This window comes from Eufriesea mexicana, unplaced genomic scaffold (genome assembly GCF_001483705.2).
Source record: "Eufriesea mexicana isolate 0111107269 unplaced genomic scaffold, ASM148370v2 scaffold1849, whole genome shotgun sequence".
Classification (NCBI taxonomy): Eukaryota; Metazoa; Arthropoda; class Insecta; order Hymenoptera; family Apidae; genus Eufriesea; species Eufriesea mexicana.
In genome coordinates, this window is record NW_016909933.1 from 204,477 (window position 1) to 217,413 (window position 12,937).

A 12,937-nucleotide genomic window follows, 5' to 3' on the forward strand; every position below is an offset into this window, starting at 1 on the left:
GCACGCATAGAACTTCTTAATCGCATGTTATTTATTGTAAGCAATGGTTATTTGGAAGATAAATTTCATTGTATAAAAAGTTTTATGTTTTTAAAGAAAAGGAAAAGCTCTAGGTTTGTAGTATATAATACAAACAAATCGAATTCTTAAATTCGTTAATATAAAAAAAAATATCAGTAATAATATTTTAAAGTAATAATATCATAAAGTAGATATTACTGCTTTATTCATTTTCTACGTTTTTAACTTGCGATATAATAAAAATCTTGAATTATTTATTAATTCTAGTAACAAACGTTTTGATGCTCGTATTTTTAAATCTATGATGAAGAAAGCATAAAATGTATAAAATTCATTATATAGCACCAGGAGGGACATATTCAAATGAATAATCAAGAATTTGCAATGTTCCAAAATTGCAATAGCTTGACAATGAAAAGTCTATTTGATGTACGTCCGATGCTCACGTGTTAAAGAGCAGTTGGTGTGACTACTATTTCATCAATACGGGTTGTTTTATCACGAATGGAGCACGTTTTTAGGGAGATAATAGAATTTGACAATTTTATAGAGAGAGTCATATTTTTTGTGAGATAGTATTTACAACACTTAAATGAATATTTTTCACATTGGAAATACAAATACTTATATGCTATGTATTATTATGGCGCCCTTCTTGGAGGGGACCTTCGAACAGTTTCAAGGTAGAAATCAAACGCCTGGGGTATTTGACCATCTAGTGAAAATAGTAATGTATGCACTGTGTTCTATGAATAAGACGAAAAATGAAAGCGAGCAAGAGAACACTTCCATTGTCTTGCGATGGTTCATAAGACCCATGCATACGCATTATTTTAATACACAGAAATAATATAAGTTTCATTTTTTAATAACGATCATTAATAACAGAGTGTCGAGAAATGGAATTGATCTGATTAAAATTTAAATGAAACAGTAAATTTTGCGTACTCGAAGAGTTACAAAACTTTTTTGAAAATTATAAAATTATAATTTAAATTTTTCGAACTGCCATATCATAATAAGTATTTAATAATTTTTTTCATTGTAAATCTATAAATATTTATTTATTTTCGTTTTTTCTTTTTACTCTTTTACGTGAAATAGTCTTATCGAGTACGTAGGATCATTATTTAGCCGAAAAGAAGTACACGATTCAAACCGTTTAGAATGATATTTCATACTCGATTATTGCATGGAATAATGCTGTATTTTGTCATTTTGTTTCGATCTTTTTAACAATATTTATATTCCAACCCGTCACGTACTTGTATATTTCTTATCATGAATATTACCGCTTTATTTAACTTCTTTAAAATCACAATCTCTATTCTTTTAGGGAAAAACGTGGTTGTATAATAATCTCTTGCATCTTTATTATTTTGAGTCATATATTATTCATTAGCGCATAGTCAATGTATCGCATCGTAGTATGCCAAAAATGTATTTGTGAATTACAAGAAACCTTACGTTAGCCAATAATATAATTGTATTAAACAAGAGTTTATAATAATGAGTAGAAATCTTAGAAACGTAATTATTTTTACTGAAATTCCAAATAAGAATATCGCCGACGTATATTTTTGATTATTTGTTGAGTGGCGGGTGTTTTGTTAGAAATTATATTATTTAAAATTAATATATTGATGATACGATTATTATTTAATATCTAATATATTGGATATAGATACTAAGTTATTTCCGATAGAACGAAATATTATATGTAGTATAGATAGGGGAAGGGGAGAGCGCCCGTGATTGTTCCTGTCTGTGTATGCGTGTGAGCGATGCGAAAATAATAATGGCAAGACGTTGAAAAAAAAAAAAAAAAAAAAAAAAAAAAAGAAAAAAATAATTGAGAAATGCAATATGATAAGGAACACGTTTAAAGAAAAAAAACCTATATAATACCAAACCACTTTTTCATTTTTCAAAATCCTTTTATGGCGATTTAATATATTTTATATTTATTATTTTATCTATATCGATCAATTAGATATGAAATATACATGCATAAGAAATCGTGTTAGTATTACCTACGTGTGTGCGTAGATGAAGAATTGTGAGTATCGTCGTGCGCCGTATGCCGAAAGAGAAACGTAGGAATACACGTTTTACCTTTATATCCCGTTTTATCGGTAATAATCGAGCCTAAATAAAACGATCGCAGGATGAACGAAATGCGGCGCATGTAGATGCATCACACACCGTTCTTGCGATCTTTTACAAATAGTTTTATATTCGTTTTTATCGCATAAGTGGAATCGCATCACGTATGTGACTACGATGCGCCGATGCATTTTATCAGGATAATCGAAATTGTTCAAAAGGCGAGCCGCAACATGTAGATATCGTGTAACTCGCATTTTTGTGTAGATCTAAGTGCGGTTTCACCGCTACTCGTCTTCGACAGGAAGGAAAGCAAACCAACAGCTTTTCTTCATAGCGCAAGCGAAACAAATACAGATATATACTTTAACGATGGTTAATGTGGGAACATTGCACAAAAAAAAAGAAACAAAAACATTGCATATCCTCTGTTCATTCAACATAGCCGACAAATTTTCATCGAGCGTGTCCAAAAATTTAATCGTTTAAGTCTGTATAGGCAAATACGATTCGTGTATGCGAAGCTCTTCAAGACTTGGCATTCGCTTTAATCAAAATAGAACTTCCAGTTCGCGAATGATTAACTTAATGAATTCTTAATGGATTCATCATGGATTCTCAAACCGTGCGGTTTGCTGATTTTTTTGCGCGAATTTTCGCGTAACTGAGATTAAGGATACTATACTTGCCTTTGTTAACTTGAGCTTCTTGTCAGTTTGTATCCCATAAACGTGTATGCCTTTTATATTTTCAGTATCGCAAAAGTTATGTTTCCTTTTGAATCAATATCCGGCAAGCTTTACATTAAACAGAAGGTTTTAAACAAATTTAGACGAAATGTACAGTTCACGATTGTGTAGCATCTAGTGATTCTTACCAGTGTGAAATATCGTTTCAAACACGTAACTAACGAATAGCGATATTTGTCGTTTATTTTAGCCTACTTTTATGTAAAAATACTGATGATAACCTTAATATCGATCCATGTCGATTATTCTTCTTTTACGGTGCTTTGCAGTATTTCTATTTTTTATTTATCGATGTGCTTGAATGTATAATTGTGGCATACGCGATGAGAATAATAATTTTTATTACTTCCATGCATACATATTTAACGGTGAAATTGATATCGAATAATGTTTAATAGTGTTTCAAATAATCCGAGCAACAATTTCGAATAAAATTTAATGTACGAAAGAAAATATATTTAAGAAATTGTTGTTCAGATTATTTCCTATTAAATTTGAATCATATTCGACTTATACAAAAATGTTGGTAATTAATTGGTTGAAGTACAATTGACGTTCATATGTATACAGGGTGTTTCATGAGTCGTAAATTAGTCGCTTATGGAAAAATTTAGTATACACTTTGCGATCGTATTTTATCAATATTTCATATTATATGTATCCTAACCTGCAACAGAAATCGTTCGTCAGTTTGGTACATTAATATCTATACAGCTATTAAAAGTTTGTCATAAATAGATATTTTGTGGTTATTTGATTGCGTTCTTCTTTAATATATACCGTGTATAAGCCTAGCAATATAATAATGATTTAAGTATTTCAATGAAATAAGTTTTCACTGATGCTCAGCTAGTATAGTACTTTATGATGGTATTAAGAATGAGTAGGGTTCTATTAATCCTCGAGTTGGTACACTGTTTTAAGCATGCGTGTAAACACTCTAGCATGTCGCTGTAAACTTCCATTAATTCACGAAGCAAATCATAAGTTACTTAATGAAATATTTATTTACTAGTATATACGTATATTATATCAAAATTGTATCATTAACATATCATTATTTATTAATTAATATAACATAATTTTTTATTAATTATTTTTGTTATTTAATTTTCTATATTTAAATTTATATTTAATTTGTTACTATTAATCTTATTATTACCTTAGAACATTGTAAAGATATTTCACGATGTGTATAATTATTATAAATTACAATATATAAAACAAAAATGCTTAATATTGTTAGACTAAAAATTACGCATTACTCGAGGATTAATACGGTTTAGGTGTTATTTCTATGCATGTACGAAGTTTTTAATAATGAGACTGTTTACAAGCTATGAAACATTCTGTATATCTTGACATTTCTGTTCTTTGTTGTTTGTAAAATTTATCGGCTGGGGCCAGAAGTAAAAAGAGAAAACATTGTACGAAATGATCATCAACACTATTTTTATTACTGTTACCGAAAACATTGTCATAGTAACAATTTCAAATCGCAAATACAAATTTACTAGTAAATATTGAATAGACAAATAATGACGAGCGTTTCATTGTTTTATTTGTTTATTATGAACAAAGAAACGCATAGTTGCTTAATTTAGTTTTTCAAACATTTTTTAATCATTATAATGCGTGGCTTGATAAATACGATACAAAGAGTTAAATATAAACTAAGAAAAAACCATAAGGGTGTGGTTATGAGTTTTAATATGTTTAATCGTATTAGAAATATTGATACAGTTAATTTATGTAAATTACAGTGGAAGGTAAGTATACGTTTGCCACTTATAATGTATGCACTCTGCGATGAACGAGACAGTTTTAAATTATAAATGATACAGTTTTGTGTAAATGATATTATACAAAATTATTCAATATCGAGTATACTAAGTATCGCTACTATCAGAATGTTAATTTTTTTTTTAAGTAATATAGGCGATATACAGAAATATGTAAAATTAAATAAGAAGCTTTGAACTTTTTCAATTAAATATTTATAATAATTTGTTGGTATACATTTTTATTACATTTGAAAAGATCGATAGAACTATTTTTTTGAAACTTCTATACATCGTTCAATTAATTTTTTGTTTAGCTTTTAAATATATAATTGATATTCGATATTAAGTGATTGTTAAATATTAATTTTTGAGTTGTAACAATGTACCATTTTTTCAATGCATAAACATGGCTGGTAAAATTTAAATTTAGAAACACGGTTTAAAATTCGAAAATTGAATATTAAAATTTCAAAATTGTTATATGCTTGTGATATGTACAAAATTTGCAAAATAATTAGAAAAATTTAATTTTTGTTCGTATAAAAATCATACTCATATTTTTAATTGAAATATTATTGATATTGTGAATAATATTATTAATCATATCTAAAAAGATTATTTAAATCTTTTAATACAATTATTATAAATTAATATTTGAATCTAAAGCGTTTTGATATTTCATTGTATTTAATAATGCTAATACTACGATTTTTCATCACATAGATGTTACTACTTTTCAACATATCTATAACTTTTTCTAAATGATAATAAACCTACAAATAATGAAACTTTAAATACTAAAAAGAGAAGGTGATATATACGAAGGGGAGATGTTTAAAAAAATTCACTTTCCGGAATGTATAGACATAATAATAAATATTATACACGTAAAGTTAGTAAGAAGAGCATAATAGTAATAACACGAATGAAGTATATTATACTTTATAATATATATAATAGTATGTCTTACTAAATTCACCTCAAATCATTTACAGAAATCAGTTGCAAGGAATATGTGGTTACAGTCTGTTAATAAAAACAGGGGAAAAAATAGTTTGATATCTTTAAATGAAATTCTAACCTTTAATTATAAAATTTGATGGAACTGCAAATACTGAATATAAAGGTACTAAAGTTCAATTTTTCACTAATCTTTGATGTAGAGAAAATATTATACATAGTTAAGCCATTCATATTTTTCAGCATTTACAAGTTTCTTATCCAATGATGGTAAGATTATCGATATAAAATTTCCTAAAACAAACGCATTGAAATAATGGAGATATTTAAGTTGAACAGGATTGTTTGGACATCATGTATATAATAAAGTGTACAGTACGCCAATGTATTTGTAAGGTTAGTATATAATATATGTAGTAAAAAATGAAATGTATTTTATGTTTCCATAATTGATTGAATACTCAAATTACAAATTTGATTTGGAAGAATTTTAGACAGGTTGTTGCGAAAGGCCAGAGAAAGATAGAAGACAGGGTAGTATTAAATTTAACGCGCCGGAAGTTTGTTGAAAGACGTCCGGAAAGAGGAAAAAAGGCTAAACAAAAGGCATTCCGAAAGCTTGGATCGGTCATTTGTCGATCGCTTTAAAGTTTTAATCCGAGGCAAGAGACCTAAGCCGAAAAGCCTAAAGCCGAGAATGTCATCACGCCCGCTCGTGCTCGCCTAGCTGTTCCTTCAGATTACATTAATTCGATTAACGAATGCCGCTTATCGTCCACGCCACGGCCCTACGAGAACATTTTTTTTCACAGAAAGCCATCTACCAAACGATCAACCTGAAGTTTAATCTAGCAATATAAATTTTCATTTGTACACTAAATGTCTTACAAAGTTTTGAACTTGAAAAATTTGATTGTTGTTTTATATTTTATAAGTATTTTTCGTTATTGTTATTTTTTGTTATGTTTGATTGCTTGACGTTATTTGTCTAATGTTATTTTATACATTTATATATATTTTATTTATTAAATAATATAAAATTTATGAGAATAATAAAAAAATATTTAATTGCTGTATAATTATATTTTTATTACTTAAATATTACTTATAAAAGTATTTACAAAAAATATGCACTTTATATGTATTAAAGATGATTATCAGTTTTATTTTATAATAATCGTGGATAAAGTAAAATAGATTTATCGAGAAATTTGATTGAAAAATAAAAATTAATAATCTTATTGGATCTTAAAGCAATTATATTTGCAACATGAATGAGCATTATAGAACCTAATGATTTTTATTTTAGTCTTTTTTCATGATGAATTATTTATTAGCGTTATATTTGTTTACAGAAAAATAACAAAAGAGAGATACATTCATTAAAAATTGTATTTGTTTCATTTATAAGTATTACTTTATAATACTTGAATATATAATAGAAAATATTTCATAATATATTTAGACCTAGATTTAAAAAGAAATTTTTATTCATTATTGAAATAGGCAATCATTTTTACAATAAAATAATTTTATTTTAAAATTGAAATATCTTTTCTCAAACAAGGGTTATTTCTCAGTTTTATTGTTAGCTTCATAAAATATTTATTTAAAAATTTATGTGTAGATAAAAATATTTGAAAAGTAATAAATTGTTTGAAAATCGGTTCCTTATAGTGAATGCAGGTTGTTGGAATAGAGGCTAGGAAAAAGGCTGAAGGCTGCTACTGAATGGCATTCTTGAGGGTCGGGTTCGAATACCACAATTATGCTTCTGACACCTTTCGGTAAGAATTTTACTCGTCGAGAAACCGTGCTTTAGTGCATTCGGTGAAGTTTTACAGGGAAGTGTTAAATAACTCGACGGGATATCTTTAAACGATATTTGAAATGGTGTTCAAAAAGATTCATTTGTCCTCTTAGTTTTTCCTCGTTTACCAAAGTCGACGAAAATATTAAACTCTTAACAAATTTTACGTACAATACAATTTTCTTGCGTTGTATAGAAGCATTAAATAATGCAGATTCATATTCCTTTCATAAACACATTAAAGAACGAAAAGTGTGTGTAAAATATAACACAAGAAATACGATAAATTTAAATTAATAATTAATTAAATTATTGTTAAGACAACGAGAATAATGACGCTTTCCTAATATCTTCTTGAGGTTACAAGGTTTCTTGCATGTATCTTCTACTTCCTTGATTTAATAATACCACCTGAGGCACTTTTATTTCGTTCTCCCAACGTTTTAATAACAAAAATGGAAACAATGATGAAAGTGATTAATACATTTATCTTCGGAATTTAATTATCCTATATAATTTACATAACACATTTTAATAATAAATATGTACTAAATAAATAAATATACTTACATCATTAAAAAAATAGTTGCAAGTTAATCAACTTACCTAAAATAAAAATAAATGTAATTTTTAGTTACATAATAGTATATATACTGAGAAATAAATCTTGAATTCATGGGATTCCATGAGAAGAAACAAAAGAAGGAACGTAAGAAAAGCTATATCTTTTAAGCAGAATATTACGTTGAGTGGCGATTTTGTAGCACACGAGTTCATATAAGAAGAAAGATTAGAAGCCGTTTAATTCGTGGTGATTGTAGAAACTAACGAGAGGCTTTCTTCGAGGATTGGCAGAGATCGCGTGACGGGCTACAGAAGCTTCGTCTGTTCTCTCTTTCTATCCTGTCGTTCTTGCTTTTCGACGTCGTATCTCCTGCATTCCCGTTCTGCTTTTTTTCCACTCGCCAATTCGACCAATAGACCCTCGGAGAACCCGCTCCATAATCCATGCACGCACCAGGACCTGTCTTCTCATCGAATCGATGGAAAAGGAACCTTCGTCTCCTTTTTGGTACAACCATTGCGAAACGAACCCTATGCTAAATTCCATGAATTCTTTTCTTAACAGTAGAACTACTGATTTTTACTACATACGTACAACATTGTAGGTGATAATTACAATGGCACGATAAAAATAGGTATGCGCAATTACATTTTTATCACGATAAAATTAAACATCACTATCTTACCAACAGCATTTTACCAACAGTATTTTATCAGAAGCAGTTGTATATTTTCAATAACTACGAAAGCAAGACGTCTGAAATAAGCCATTTTTACTGCTTTGGTGGCTATACAGTGTTAATTTCAACCAATTCAAACTATCGTTTTATTTTCCACTTGACCACTTATGTTTATTCTTCGAAGATGCTCCTTCGAAATAGTATATAAGTATAGGTAGTGCTCATGTAATAAAAGTTTACTGATTCTGCCCGCCACCTATGATTTTTCGTTCAAATAATAGAAGTACACGTTCCGATAAGTGGATTCAATCGGTAGCAGCTCAGTAAATCGGACACTAACCAAAATTTCCAATAAAGGGAGTTGAGATAAATGGAGTTCTACTGTATCGGCTGTACAGAGCATGTACTTGTAGCTTCGCATTTTGCTCATTGGGAGTAACTGCTGTTTCGGTAAGCGACGTATTGTTACTTTTCTGGATAACACGAATTATTTTATCCTTATTATACGTGAGGGAGAAAATTATAGGGACTAAATTATAGGAAGGTAGGTAATATCGCCTTATTGCGCACAGTGCCATTAATTTTGAGGCGAAAATTGGTGGTTTCGTTTTTGATCTAAAAAGTTAATAATCCTGCTAACTTAATAATATTTTCAATCACGGTATTATTTGCATGTGATTATGCTGTTGCTGAAATTTTACACGGAGTAAGCAATAACTTAGCTTTGTATACACAGATACGATAGTAGGTTAAGATTTTTTAATTAATAGTGATTGAATAATTTTATTTTATCAAATATTTTAAAAATTGGAGAAATTATATAAATATTAGGAAACTTAATAGATAAATATTTTTATATTAGTTATACCATCGCTATTTTTTAAAATAAGATTATTTCTACGTAAACTTAATCGATGTTTCTTCATATCCTTTGTTTAATGATAAATGTTAGATCGCCAGATAAGAAATAAACAAACTAGTGCTACTCAAAAGGTTATTCAATCTTTTATTTATGTTCGCAACATCTGTTTTAACACATATCTATTTAACACAATAGTTTTTTAACACAAACCTATAATTGGAATTAAATATACTCTGTATCATTATTTGGAAAATAGAAATAGTTTCATAATTGTATAATTTATAGTGCTATATTTAGTCATAGATTACATGCATACTGTGATGTATAACATTAACTATTATTTTTAGGACCATATTTAGAAGACCATATCGGAAGATTTGGAATAGATACCGTAATGGAATAATTGAAACAAAAATATGAAATAAAATTGATATTCGATATAACAGATCGATATAATCCATTAAATTATTATTGAACGTAAACTAGCATTATAGAAAAGGTATATAGATTAAAAATATCTCGAAACATAAAACTATATTAACTAGAAATAATAATGTCTTTTATTGCAGGAAACCTTGTTTTTAACAAAAATAGTAGAACGTGTATGAATATTTTTAACACATTAATCCTTGCATCCAAAATTGTATATAACTTTGTATACAAATTTTATAATTACCTATAGCACTAAATTATATACAAAATTAGAGAAATAACGTAAGAAATGTAATGTTTCCAAAAAATTTTTCAAATTTTAAATACGTTCTACTTTTTGTAGATTTTTTGGCAAAAATATGTAATAACTATATCAACTATATCAACTATATCAAGTATATGCTCAAGTATATTCTATCAAATAAAATTTCAAAAACGTAATTTTCAAAATTAAATAAAAATAAATTGCTCTGTGTGTCAATTTAATCTCTAATTCTGTATTCACGGCTACTTGACAATCAATTTTACCCTGATATTTAAAGATATTTTAATATGTACGCAAGTAAAATAATTAAGGTATTTGTTCTTTAATAGCGCCTTCATTGAAAGTTTTATACTGAGATTCTATTTTGAAATTTATAATTATTACCCTAATATATTTTTAGATAACAAATTATTTAATAATTTAATTTATTATATTATATCTATTGGGTATTATATAATTAGTCTAATAATGTTTTCTATTCAAATAGGAATAAACGATATTTATTTTTTTCAGTATGATAGGAAGTTAAGTTACGAATGAAGTCAGAAAATTAATAAATTAAAATAGTATTCCAAGTATACTAATAACATATCAAACATATTACGTTTGAAAATTTTATAAAGTAGTCGTTATTTACATATAAAATACTGGTGAAATAATGGAACAAAACAAACAACTTCGACATCTTACAAACATTCGCATACAAAAACTTATGTATCAAAGCTGCACAAAGAAATGAAAAAATTTAACGCAAATTATAAAATAACGTCTCAAATAGAAGATTTGTCGATATCTAGGAGTTAATTGGTACCAAATTAACATTCAGAAATAATTTTTCACACATTTATTACACGATAGTGCTATTAGAATCGTAAAATTTGTTCATATAATAGTGATATATTCGGTAAACATATTATTATTTGTATTTTGTGTATTATTTATCAAATTACTTACTAACTTGATAAATAAATAAAAATATGTAGCAAAAATAATACTGGTAAATATCACAATATTTGCAACATCATAATCGTGATTTTAATATAACGATCACACTATTTATATAATGATACGATACAATCTGACGATGATATTTCCTATCGATATACGAAATATTATATCATTGTAATTTACAATATCGCATTGTAGATTTAAATACAACATTTACACTTTATCGTTATCATCTATCGCGAGAGTTACGATCGGTCCGCTGATGATCAAACCAAAGTGATTACCTAGCTAACGCATGGTCTCGGAGTCGCGCAAAATGGAGGCCAGATTGAGGTTAACTCTAATTCTCGTTGAAACTTCTCGCAGCCCTCCAAAAATTTGATCGTTTGGATCTTCGTTGAAGCAAAGGTAAGGTTAAGAGAAGACGAGAAGAAGGATAGAGAAGAAGAGAACAGAAGAGAATATCGTCTGCTGGTCCAGTGGTCGGCTGGTTTCCGGTAGCGCGGCGTGGCTGCTGGATCCTCGATCCAGTGTGGCGGAACGCGAGTAGTGGGGTCCCGGCGAGTAGTGGCGTCGCCGGATTGGCCGAAGAGGAATTGGTCTTGGATGAGAGGATGCGAGCCGACGGTCAAAGCGAAGAGAGAGGGAGACTCGGCTGAGCGAGAGAGGCGGTATGGTGGGGGGAACTGCGAACCGAGAGGGACTCGGAACAGTTCGGATGCACACCGTGCAAGGACGGTGATTCAGTTAGCGGCGAGCCGCCGTCGGTGGAGGATCGTTGTTGCCGGTTTTCTATTCCATATTCGTACATATCGCTTCGGTTCGAGCGGCGTGTCGCGCATCGTGCATCGTGTTCTGTCTTTACAAGACACAGTCGCTTCGCGTTCAAACGCGGCCGTCGCGTGTACATGCGCACGCGCCCCTATCGCTTCGCAATTGCACGGACCAGATAAGAAATAAACAAACTAGTGCTACTCAAAAGGTTATTCAATCTTTTATTTATGTTCGCAACATCTGTTTTAACACATATCTATTTAACACAATAGTTTTTTAACACAAACCTATAATTGGAATTAAATATACTCTGTATCATTATTTGGAAAATAGAAATAGTTTCATAATTGTATAATTTATAGTGCTATATTTAGTCATAGATTACATGCATACTGTGATGTATAACATTAACTATTATTTTTAGGACCATATTTAGAAGACCATATCGGAAGATTTGGAATAGATACCGTAATGGAATAATTGAAACAAAAATATGAAATAAAATTGATATTCGATATAACAGATCGATATAATCCATTAAATTATTATTGAACGTAAACTAGCATTATAGAAAAGGTATATAGATTAAAAATATCTCGAAACATAAAACTATATTAACTAGAAATAATAATGTCTTTTATTGCAGGAAACCTTGTTTTTAACAAAAATAGTAGAACGTGTATGAATATTTTTAACACATTAATCCTTGCATCCAAAATTGTATATAACTTTGTATACAAATTTTATAATTACCTATAGCACTAAATTATATACAAAATTAGAGAAATAACGTAAGAAATGTAATGTTTCCAAAAAATTTTTCAAATTTTAAATACGTTCTACTTTTTGTAGATTTTTTGGCAAAAATATGTAATAACTATATCAACTATATCAACTATATCAAGTATATGCTCAAGTATATTCTATCAAATAAAATTTCAAAAACGTAATTTTCAAAATTAAATAAAAATAAATTGCTCTG